Source organism: Nomascus leucogenys, chromosome 10 (assembly GCF_006542625.1).
Source record: "Nomascus leucogenys isolate Asia chromosome 10, Asia_NLE_v1, whole genome shotgun sequence".
Classification (NCBI taxonomy): domain Eukaryota; kingdom Metazoa; phylum Chordata; class Mammalia; order Primates; family Hylobatidae; genus Nomascus; species Nomascus leucogenys.
The window spans coordinates 15,404,692-15,416,228 of NC_044390.1; positions in this window are offsets into that span (position 1 = coordinate 15,404,692).

Below are 11,537 nucleotides of genomic sequence, written 5' to 3' on the forward strand. Positions count from 1 at the left end.
TGTAAAATCAAATGCAAGTTAGTTACTTCATAGATACAATGGGGGTACAGGCATTGAGGAAATACACCCATTCCAAATGGGAGAAATTGGCCAAAATCAAAGCTCTACAAGCCCCATGCAAGTCCAAAATCTAATAGGGCAGTCATTAAAACTTAAAGCTATGAAATGTTCTCCTTTGACTCCATGTTTCACATCCAGGTCACACTGATGCAACAGGTGAGTTCTCATGGCCTTGGGCAGCTCCGCCCCTGTGGCTTTGCAGGGTACAGTCCCCCTCCTGATTACTTTCTCAGCTGATATTGAGTATCTATGGCTTTCCAGGCACACAATACAAACTATGTATGGATCTACCATTCTGGGGTCTAGAATATGATAGCCCTCTTCCCACAGCTAACTAGGCAGTACCCCATTGAGGACTCTGTGGGGGTCCTAGCAGATGTTCTCCATTAGGGCTCCACCTCTGCAGCAGACTTCTGCCTGGACACCCAGGCATTTCCATACATCCTCTGAAATCTAGGCGAAGGTGCCCAAACCTCAATTCTTGGTTTCTGTGCACCAATCGGCTCAACACCACATGGAAGCTGCCAAGGTTGCACCCTCTAAAGTAATGGCCCAAGCTGTACATCGGTTTCTTTTAGCCCCGGCTGGAGCTGAAGCAGCTGAGATATATGGCACCATGTCCCGAGGCTGCACAGAGCAGGAGAGCCCTGAGCCCAGCCCATGAAACCATTTTTCCCTCCTAGGCCTCTGCACCTGTTATGAGAGGGACTGCTGGTGAAAGTGAAGGTCTCTGACATGCCCTGGAGACATTTTCCCCATTGTCTTGGTGATTAACATTTAGCTCCTTGTTACTTAAGCAAATTTCTGCAGCTGGCTTGAATTTCTCCCCAGAAAATGGGTTTTTCTTTTCTACCCCATCATCAGGCTGCAAATTTTCCAAACTTTTATGCTCTGCTTCCTCTAAAATGCTTTGCTGCTTAGAAATTTCTTCCACCAGATACCCTGAATCATCTGTCTCAAGTTCAAAGTTCCACAGATCTCTAGGGCAGGGGCAAAATGCAGCCAATCTCTTTGCTAAAGCATAACAAGAGTCACCTTTGTTTCAGTTCCCCACAAGTTCCTCATTTCCATCTGAGACAACCTCAGCCTGGACTTCATTGTCCATATCACTATTAGCATTTTAGTCAAAGCCATTCAACAAGTCTCTAGTAAGTTCCAAACTTCCCCACATCTTCCTTCTTCTGAGCCCTCCAAACTCTTCCAACGTCTGCCCATAACCCAGTTCAAAAGTTGCCTCCACATTTTCAAATATCTTTACAGCAGTGCCCCACTACACCCAGTACCAATTTACTGTGTAAATCTGTTATCACACTACTATGAAGAAATACCTGAGACTGGCTAATTTATAAAGAAAAGCGGTTTAATTTATTCACCATTCCACATGGCTGTGGAGGAAACTTATAATCATGGCGGAAGGGGAAGCAATCATGTTCTTTTTCATGAAGTGCCAGGAAGGAGAATGAGAGCCAAGCAAAGGGGGAAGCCCCTTATAAAACCATCAGATCTCATGAGAAGTTATTCACTATCACAAAAATAACATAGTGAAAACTGCCCCAGTGATTCAGTTACCTCCCACTGGGTCCCACCAATGACATGTGGAGATTATGGGAACTAAAATTAAAGATGAGATTTGGATGAGGACATAGGTAAAACATGTCAGTCTAGCTAAACATTTATGCCTCATTTTGAGAGGCAGTGATATAAGTGGGAATAGCTGCCAACATAAGTTAGGCTGCTATATGGTAAGAGCAATCAGGTATTTAATAAGATGCATTTCTATGGGAACAAAAGAAAAACAAAGATTAATAATTGGTTAACTATTTAACCAGTTTCTGACTCCCGAGGGCAGCCAGTCAAGATTTCTAGACTTCAGCTTGAAATAGCTTTAGATGGTGCAATGAGGATAGCAGTTGCAATTCAATTCATTTCTTCATTTGTACTTTGAATGAATCTCTGGTTATGGTATCATAGTCATGGTTACTTCTCACAGCAAAGTATGGAAGTGTCTGTGTTTGCCTTTAGAATCTTTTATTGTCATTTTGGTTACATCAATATCCAAGGTCACATTTAATCAAGTGTTGTAGATTTGCAGGACCTTTTTAGATAGTACCATCAGGTTTTATTATCTCAATGACACCTAGTAAGGAGGATGAATATAATGGAAACATTAATTACTGGCTTTTTTTCCCTTTCTCTCCTCTTTTTATTTTGCTTTGCTGGAAGTTTTCATGAGGAATCAAAGGTTAGACTTAGACTTTTAAAAGCCTCTCAAGACTAAGAAACCAAGGCAGGAATTGGATCCCAGACTGTACCTGGAACATGTAATGATGTAAAGATGAACCTCTCTTCTCAAGGTTCTTATTATATTTTAAAATTGTTGGGCCTACCAGTTCTTTACTCATCTGTAAGACTAAGACTCCTATAAGCCAGGAACTAGGTCATTCAAGATTGCGTTGTAAGTATTGGCTCCATAAAGTCAATCCTAGTTTCTTAGAAGCAGATAGTCCCATCAAAACCTTAGTAATATAAACAATGTTTCTAATTAAGTCCTGTTACATTATGAGGAGAATAAATTCTTATTGAACTTAGCAAATAAATATATTGCCATGAAAATTAGAATAGTCAATAAGAGTTTCCAAATTCTGGAGACATAAGTTAAGGAGAACAAATAAATGTTCATGTTTTCTGACAAAGGTGTAATTTATTGGATTTTTGTTAAGACATAGTTTAAAAGAAAAGGGAAGGGAATTCCGTAAATCTGGCAAACAAAATATTAAAGATCCATTAATGATTCAAACAAAAATCATAAAAATTATAATCATCCTTACCAGTTCATTCAGTTCCATGTAATTAATTCTGGTTCTGCTCGATCTCAGGTTAACAGTTTTATGAATCCCTCGGTTTCTTTAGTGAGGGATTAGTGTCTGGAAATTCTTAGACAGCCCATTTGGATGGTCTTAATGTTACCAGAAACTGAGTCTTTTCCATGAAGAATTTTGGCCAATAGTTGATAGTGAATGCTTTTAGATAAGAATCAAATTAAAACAATAACTCTCTGTGCATGACAAAAGTGTCAAAGATAGCCATGGTTAAATATTTGGTGAGAGTTCATCATAATATAATTGACAAGGAAATTTGGTTATTTCTGTGGCATATCATATTTTAAGATAACAATTGGCATTACGGCAGATAACATTATACCAGACATATGATGAGCAGTGAGGGTACTGACAAAGTTTTGGGAATTTTATACAATTTCTGAAACAGTTATATTAATAACATGGTAAATGTAACCTAAAGAAATCCTGTCATCACTTCTTATTTGACAATGCTTCACATATAATTTAACATATCAAATAAACTTTGTTAGTTTGCTATCTCTTTTACAAGATGAGGGACAATTTCTTTGAGTTTTCTAAAGGTCTTCTGAAAAATCTCAGAGTTACTTTGAGGTCAAAAAGGCTCTTTATTTAGAATTTGATTTAAGGAAGTTTATAAAAAATGTCAAAAGATTTGAACACAATTAAATATGACCTTGGTGATCTATTTAACCAAAATAGCAATAAAAGATTCTAAAGGCAAATACAGAAAATTACACAGATGTGAAAAAATTAACCCTTTTAATATTGAAAGGACTTGATTTCCTTAAGTAAACATAGACCTGACAAAGACAACATGAAGCACAGGAAATTATTTTAATAAGACAGAATGTTTATTTCCTAGGCATATTACTTGAAAGGTGAAGAAAAATCTTTCTACAATCTTGTATTAAGAGCAGACCAATAATCCAAGAAAACTTTGTCCTTTTAAAAAAAGGAAAACCAGATTCTAGTTTTACATCACTGTACTATTCTTACTAAAACTAACTTTTACAAAATCTTATAAATAAATCCATCCAATCTTACTGGCTTTGACTACACAGATGCTATTTTTCCAAAATTCCTTTTCCACAGACCTTCTACAACCTTCGTTCTTCTTAGTATTAATTCGGTTTCTGTCTTACTCTTTTATTCTTTCTCATTCTGAAACAACTAGTCATCTTATTTTAGGACAACATTAATTTCTCTTTTCTTTAACAAAGATCACATCTTTTATGCTTTGAGTACTTTTCCTTACCACAAGCACATCTTATTGGTCTTGTATTCTTTATATACAGAGGGGTTTTGCTTTTTTATTTTTTGCCTTTACTATTTCTATAGTTTCATTTATATAGATTGACTAAAGTTTTAACAAGTTTTAACCCTTAGTAATCCTAATTTCTGGTGAGAACTAGGAAGTCAGCAATTATACACTATCACATACTAACATTTAGTAGTAGTTTAGAAAACTTTTGTGCAGGTGTAAAACAAAAAAAGAAAATTTATGAGTACACAATTTCACAATTTCTAGAGGCATGTTTTCTCATACAATTTTCAAAGTGACAAAGGCATCATTTAGTAAAAAACCCAAATATCTTTCACCTTCAATAAAAATCAAGAGGCCAAAAGTAAACAAACCTTAACTTTTATTAAGCAATTAATGTTTCATTATTTTATTAAGAAATAATATAAATATTAAATGAATATTCATTATTTAATGTCACTTAGTATAGCTTTAAGATTTTGAGTTATCAAAAGGATTTTAAAATCATTTTAAGTAGACATTATAAAACATAATTATCATTGAAAAGTTCATTTATACAATTTTTCCACCTACATATATTTAACTCACTTTTTCTTAATTATGCTTGAATGGCTCATGAAAACTTCATTAGCCATTAAACAAAGCTAGCCATCACATTAAGTTATTTTTGTTGTTGTTGACAAATCAGACACATATCAAAAATCACAGAAGCAAAGAATCTAAAAAGTTAAACATGTGGTTTTAATCTTTTTTTCTGTTTTTCCTTCTTTTATGGCTGTGCTTGACATACGTAAAGCATACATAAAGCCATTCGTTTTTATTGTACCTTTCATTCTTAAGTTGGATTTACAGTATTGTAATTCATAATACCTAGTAATGATAATGTCAGCTTGTCTGAGTTTAAGCCTAGGTAGAAAGAAAATTATGTCTGTATTACATTTAATGTTGACAACCCTGAAGACATGCCTGTTTGATTTTACCAACAATCTTAAGGCTAGCTTTTTAAAAAACCAATTATTATCTAAGATACAATAGCTTAAGAAAAAAAACAAAACATTTGAGTGACTTTCTTAGTTTAGCCAGTTAGTCAGAGGAGGAAGAATGAGTAAAATCAGTGGGAAGGAAGAGGTCTTAGATGAAACACTTTTGGGAGATCTTAAGTTTCACAAAGAAAGCCAGTGACGTTCCAAATTATCCTCAGCAAAATTATGCCAACAAGAAGGAGGTGAACAGAGTTCATAGAGCATATAGTCAACAGTGGTTGACTGCAGTGGAAAAGGGGGTTTCAGTTGACTTAGAAGTTTCCATGGGAAGAACAGACTCAACTAAAGAGAACAGAGGTTTTAGAAAAATAGCTCCCATCAAGCTTCGAATATCAGCTCCCAGTTAGGCCAACTTCTGACCATAGAGCTCTTTACAAGAAAGTAAAAATCCTTTCAGATATCGCATTATCAGGTTTCAGCCAGAACAAACTAAATATTCCAGGCAGTATTGAACTCTTTACTTTTTTTTCTTTTACCAACGGTATACCTATTTCTAGATACTTAAAATCAAAACCAGTAAGTCTTTTATGACATAACCATGGAGAGCAAGTAGCATCCCCAAAGAGGGTGCAAAAGATGCAACCCTCCCAAAATTCTAAGCCACTCCCAAAGATAACCAAAGTAAAGAAAGATTTAGACAACACCCTGAGGGTTGGCAAAGGCTGGTAGGACATTAGCCACAAATGAAGTGTGACGCACATTGCTGTCTGGCCATACTCTTCTGCCCCCAACCAGACAGTTGGCTGCCTGCTAACACAGGTCCAACAACCTGTGCATCCCAGCAGGTGGAAAGCCAAGCCAAGATCTCAGGACACAAAACAAGACAAACCGGAAAGCAATAGCTGTCCCTGGGAGAGAAAGGATCAATAACCAAGTGGTATCCCCTGCAAAAATTAACCAAATTGACCTGAGTCACAATTCAAAGAGCTAATTTTTACAAATTTACTTAAATCTAAATTTGGAAAGGAAGGGACAAGCAAACATTTTACCTTCCTTATGTGTCTGGGCACTAAAAACGAGATCCAGGAAACAGGGTAAGAATTTATACTTCTGACAGCTTTTTTTCAGTTGTGTCAGATCTCAACTGTAGTTTCTGGAGTCAGTAGAGTACCCCAATCTTGGACACCCCAATTTTGTGATCACCAGAAACTGTAGGGGAGAAAAAATATCTTTTTTCTTCTATTGTTTTTGGTTCTCTGTCGAGACTCTGTAACAAAAGATGGATTAACAAGAGAAAAGCATACACACTTATTTTTCATATGACTCAACAGCCTTCATAAGGAAATTGATGACCCAAGGAAATAGTTAGATGAGTATTTTTATACTAGGTTTGATGAAGTACAGAAAGTTTTGCAAAAAGGTGATAAGACAAAAACAGGTAAGAGCTAAGAGTAGTGAACTGAGGGAAACTTTACAAGACCTATTCATTCTGATCCTATTAGCATTTCTCCATTTTTGGAGATAAAGATGTTCATTTCCTCTGTGTGTAGGGAGAGTGCCTCTCACATAAGGGTCTTATGGCCTACTTCAGCGAGGTCCAAACCCCGTCACTCCTTTTGAACTTTACATGAGTAAGTAAAATATTTGTTGTAAGAGGTTGTATAAAACCAAAAAGTATGTATAGAAAAGTAAAACATTACTCTAAAGAAGAAATAAATTAGTGTACATTCTCCTAACTTATATGTATACATATACAAATAGGTGCAAAACATGTACTGCATATAAATTATTTCAGTCTAAAAGTAGGTTGCCATTACATGGATAGTTCTACAGCTCGCTTTTTTACATCAACATGTTTTCATGAAAGTACACGGAAATTTATATCATCTTTTTAAACTGGAACATAACAATTCAATGTATCATCTATTATTGACCTGTCCTTTAGCTAATTGGGAACCATTGAAAATGTTCTGTAGGAAAAAGGAAATTGTAAATTGTAAAATCTGCTAATCAAAAGGATAAATGTTTACAGGAGAAATAGGAGATTAAAAAAAAAAAAAAACTTATGTGGCTCATGCTTTCCATTACTTTGGGAAGCTGAGATGGGAGGATCACATGAGTTCAGGAGTTCAAGACCAGCCTGTGCAACATAGTGAGATTCCCATCTCTAAACAAATAAAATAGAAAATCAGCCAGGTGTGGTGGCTTGTACCTGCAGCCCCAACTACTTGGGACATTGAGGTGGGAGGATCTCTTGAGCCCAGGAGGTCATGGCTGCAGTGAGCCATGCTCACGCCACTACACTCCAGCCCCAGTGATGGAGTGAGACCTGTTTCAAAAAGAAAAAAGAAAGAAAATACTTAAAAGATTATTACAATAGTGTAGATAAACTATAATAATGAGAGCTTGGATTAAGACTAACTGTAAGAGATGTTTCAGATAATGTAATAAAAACAGTTTATAATTATCCTAGTTTACCATGTGAGAACAAAAAGAGCAATGAGATGAAAGGCCAACTATGGATGATTAGGGATATCAGGAAGCTATCTCTAGAGAAAGGCAACTGAGCAACACAAAATAGTTTATCTGGGGATTCTCCTACTGTTCACCCTGAGTTTTCTTAGTTCCCCCAGCATCCTATCACTTTTCAAGTTATGTCAACCTGATCACAACAGTATTTCCAAATCTGTACCATTTTATCTATTCCATTCATCACTATCCTCATTCATGCCCTCATCATCTCCCTCACAGCACTGTTATCTCACTTCTAATTCACCCAAAATTGCTCTCAGATTAATTTTACTACAAGGCCAAAAGTCAAGATAGTTCAGGTGGCTAAAGTTCACCGTATTAGTCAGAGTTCTCCAGAGAAACAGAACCAATAGGATATATATAGAGAGATGATGGAAATAAAGACAGCAATATATGGAAAGAAATTTATTTATGATAGGAATGGGCTTATGTGATTATGTAGTCTAAGAAGTTGCACAACCTGTCATGTGCAAACTGAAATACCAGGAAAGCCAGTGGTGTAGTTCAGTCCAAGAATGAAGATCTGAAAACTGGGAGTCCAGTGGTTTAAATCATGGTCTGAGTCTGAAGGCCCAAGAACCAGGAGCATCACTGTTTAAGGGCGAGAAAAGATAGATGCCCAGCTCAAATAGAGAGAGTGAATTCACCCTTCTTCCTCCGTTTTTGTTCTATTCAGCCTCTCGAAGGTTGGATGATGCTCATCCTTATTGGTGAGGATGGACCTTCTTTACTCAGTCTACTGACTCAAATTCTAATCTCTTCCAGAAACCCTCAGGCACACACCCACAAATAATGTTTTACAAGCTATCTGCCCTCAGCCCAGTCAAGTTGACACATAAAATTCACCTTCACTGTCACTAACAAATACTGCATATCTGCTACATGCCAAGCACTATGTTTGCTTTGAACATACATTGTTATGTCATTACATTTTCACAGAAAGCCTTCTTTTGGTTTTGTGACTTTAATAAAATTATTTAATATTGCCTGAAGAGTCCATTTCCTCATCTGTCAAATGGGGATAATAGTATCTGCTTTGTGCATCTGTTGCATGAAAAGTCTTAATGAATATTAATAAGTATGATCCTGCCACACAGTTAAGCACAGGTATCTTAGCTTCCATCATCATGAGTCCTCAATTGTACCAAAAACTACCTCTGCAGCCTGACAAACTTTCCAATGTCTTGCCTATTGTGTATTTCTACATATGCTCCACGTGTTCATATCTTACTGTCTTAGCCCATGCTGCTCTGACTAGAGAATGCATTTCCTGCCATCTCTACCTCCATACTTGTAAATTCTCCTCACTCTTATAGGTATCAATTACATGAACATATTCTGAGATTTCACATCTAGTAGTATTTGCTCACCTCCTTCATGCCAAAGCATCTTATATATAGCCACCTTATAACACTTTGCTTTATCTTTAATTTTATTTTTATATACATGTGTTTGCATGCCTTATACACGTGGTTTATATACTTATAGATACGTACATCTTTATTTCTAGGTGCTGAACTTCCACAGAAGTTGGGAGCAGGGCCAATTCTTTATTTGTTAATGCTTTAAAAGATTATTTTACTATACTAGGCACACACAAAAAAAACATTGGTTAAGATTTATGCTACATATCTTCCATTTATTTCTCCAAACACACACTCCATCCTGCTGTCTATGCTGGCAAGCTGATCTATAGGCCTTATCACCAAGCATTGGAGAGGAACAGGCAAGAGATGAGAGGATGGGAGGAAAAACTCCCTTTAATAACCCTCCATCCTTGAATTATCCGAATTTGATTATGCCATTTTTTTTTTTCTTGTTGGGACCATCTGCTCAAAATTCTCAGAGATTTTAGATAAAAGGAGAGGATTTGGGAAAGTAACTCCTTAAGTTCTGTCTTTTGAATCAAGTAAAAAGAAGTCTTTGCTTAGATTGAAGAGGACAATAGAGTGGTAGTAAGTTGGAGGAAATTGAAATAAGGATGAGAACAACTGCTGAAGGAAATGCTTTAGGAAGTTAGTTAATGATAAATAAAAAGATAGCAGAACAGCATGAGGGGCCTAATGGCACAGAATTTGATTGTCAAACTAGCCTGAATTTCTCCAGCAGTGCTTAGCAGAACAAGATCAAGAGGGCTGTTAAAACAAAGCAAAGCAAAACAAAATGCGAGTGACAGAGTTTAACTACATTGGGAATGATAGGAGACTAAGAAGTCCTTGGATCCAAAGGTGCTAAGAAGGGTCATGAACAGGACCCAGATAGAAGTCTGAAGGGAGACAAGTGAAGCCAAGAAGAGGTTAGTGGGCAATTTTCACTTTTAAGGGAAACATTGATCAGACTAATTGTTCAACATTACTAATAGCAAAAGATACTGATTGTTTTTATTTTTAATTTACAACCTGAAATGGCTTTGCTTACTTGCAGTACAGTTTATGTGCCAAAAATTAGGCTTCCTATTTTAAGCTATCTTTTCAGATAATATAAGATTGGATAATGTTATTGTTCTGAAATCTTGGGCTCCCTTTGAAAATTTGATTTTACAAACATGTTTTACTTTCTAAAATTTAAATTTTTAAAACTTCATTTCAATTTCTCCTGAACTCTTCTTTTTGCTTTCAAAAATTTGCATCTTTGACAAATTAAGAACTACCCGATTTTAGACCTTAATGTAAAGTAAGCACAAGGGAAAAGAAAAATGAGGAGAAATGCCAAATGATCACATTAACAAAACAATCAAGTTCTTGATTGCAGTATTAAAACAGGAGAAACTGCTGTGCTAACTCATACGCTCTACACAAAGGTTACCAGGGGAACCATACTTGCACACTTCCTGGTTCTCAAAAATGTACCAATGTGATGTTTGTTTCTGTCTCTTTTCTTTTCCTTTTTGGAAATCTTAACCAAAAATCTCCTGTACTCTTGTGGTTTCCTTGTTATTCAACTTGTAAATTCATTTTTTTAATGCTTCACGTCACAGAATCCACTAAGCTGGCAATATATAAGAAGGCATTGATTTTTTTTCTCCAAAAGTTATCAGTGAAGCATGGAATGCAAATTTCTTCTCCTTCTGGAGCCCCTAAAAGTAAAAAGTGTAAATTGTTTTTGCCTATAAGTATCTTTGATTTTTGTTTACTCTCTTCCTACTTTTAGATTATAAGTTCCTCCAGGGCAGGCACTAGATCTGTAATTTTCTATATAATTCCCTATAGAAATTAGACAGGTCTAAACCCATAGTGAGAGATAAATAATTCTTTTCAGTTGTTATTACGTGTAAGATAAAAGAGTAAGTTTGGAAATTGTGAATTGACTTTCTTTTGATTTGTTAAAATAAACTCAGGTCTCAGATTTTTTTTCCCCCACAGGTAAATACCCACATCTAAGAAAGAGACTGCAGAAAGAAAAGTGTTTTTGTTTTGCTCTGGGACGTGCATTTGGAGGTTGATTGAAAGGGAATTGCCACTCCCTCCTCCAGTATCTACACTAGCTTTGCTGCCTGGTTTATGAAAGAGCTGGGTTGCCTTTCATTTCTGTATCAGAACAAACAAAATGAATTAGGCATGAATAACTTTTACTATATTTAAGGGTTTACTAAAATTAATATTAAATCATTAACAAAGACTATAGGTTAAAGACATACTGATTATGAAAAGAAAATAAATTCTTAGTAATATGACGAATTTTAAGAACAAATATACATTAATTAATACACTTGTCAAACACAAACACGTGGATTCACCAAATGTTTATTAACCATTTATATGAATGTGCCATGTTATGTGTAGTAGGTACATAAAGTTAAAGACAAATACAACATTTTTACTCTCAAGAAGTTTAAAATGC